Below are 1,321 nucleotides of genomic sequence, written 5' to 3' on the forward strand. Positions count from 1 at the left end.
TCGCAAAATTTCCGGAGATCAACAAGGCATCACCGGTTGACCCATCCATCAACCTGTATGCGGCCTTTGGGGGACATTCTGGGTAGGATCGCAAACAATCAGTAAACCACGCCTACCAATGTGCTCATTGCGCAATAAAGGAATGGATACCTGTTGCTTTCACAGATGATCTGTTTAAGGCCCTATAGTTCAATTGCACAATCTTAAGGACCAGAGCTTCCTTGGAATAACACCGCGCTCCAAATGGGGCTTTGGGAAGGCATTCTTAAATAGATCTCCAGGCATTCTAATTCCCTTAACTGCTTTCTCAATTCCTCCAACTCAGGTGAGAACATTTTGATATGGTGCCCCGCTTGCTGGTGGCTCCAGTATTAGGGCAACAACTCCAATCTTGTGGATCGTACCTCCCTCTTTGGCTGGCAATGTCTTGGGCAACTCTGTGGGCATTACATCTTGAAAAAGACTGCAACAACTGCTTCACTTCTTTTGGGATTTCTTCTTCGAATTTCTCCTCCACATTGTTCTTAAGGTGGCTAAATAGGAGACTTCGTTTCTCTACGTACTCCTTTGGCAAATTGGGATTGCCGACAATGTTTTGCCTTCCATGGTTTTTTTCTTTTCATTCGCACCATATAACGATGGTTCGATCAGAGATCATCATGTAGTTCTCGGAAGGATGAATATACGCATTAAGTCGGTCAAACAAACTCATCCTACACCAAAATCATAATCATCAAGTGGATTACCTTAATGGTTGCCTTGCCTGTACTCTCGCCAAGTTTTGAGTTCCACCCCTTTAGCCACACCCGTTATGGGAATACTTTCTGAGTTTACCGTTTTTATTCGACCCGAATCTTCCTCCACTTTGAGACCGAGTTCCTTCGCATCTCTCTTTAGACATGAACAAATCAGATGCACCAGTGTCAACAAGGGCATTCAATTTTCTGTCTGCCACGATGATGTCCACAAACATCAGCCCATTGCTCGTCTTGTCTTCAACACCGCCCAATACGTACCAAAACTTTTTGGTGTCAGGATTGGCCTCTTCGCGTGCTTCCATAGCATTGAAAGCGGCCCTCTTTGGACAAACACTCAACCGATGTGGACCTTGGCAAAAGAAGCATTCTCATTGGCTCTTTCTTATCCCCTGGTCTACCATTATAATTCCTTAGGGCTTCGCCACTCCTTTCTGTTTGCTCTTTGTCTCCCCCACCATTGCCTTTGGGTCTTGGCTGGGTTTGGAGCATCATTATTGTCAAACTTTCTCCCACCAGCTTCGTGAAGTTCTCTGCCTCAGCCATAGCTACAGTCAAATCGTGAT

This window comes from Gossypium hirsutum, chromosome A07 (genome assembly GCF_007990345.1).
Source record: "Gossypium hirsutum isolate 1008001.06 chromosome A07, Gossypium_hirsutum_v2.1, whole genome shotgun sequence".
Taxonomy (NCBI): Eukaryota; Viridiplantae; Streptophyta; class Magnoliopsida; order Malvales; family Malvaceae; genus Gossypium; species Gossypium hirsutum.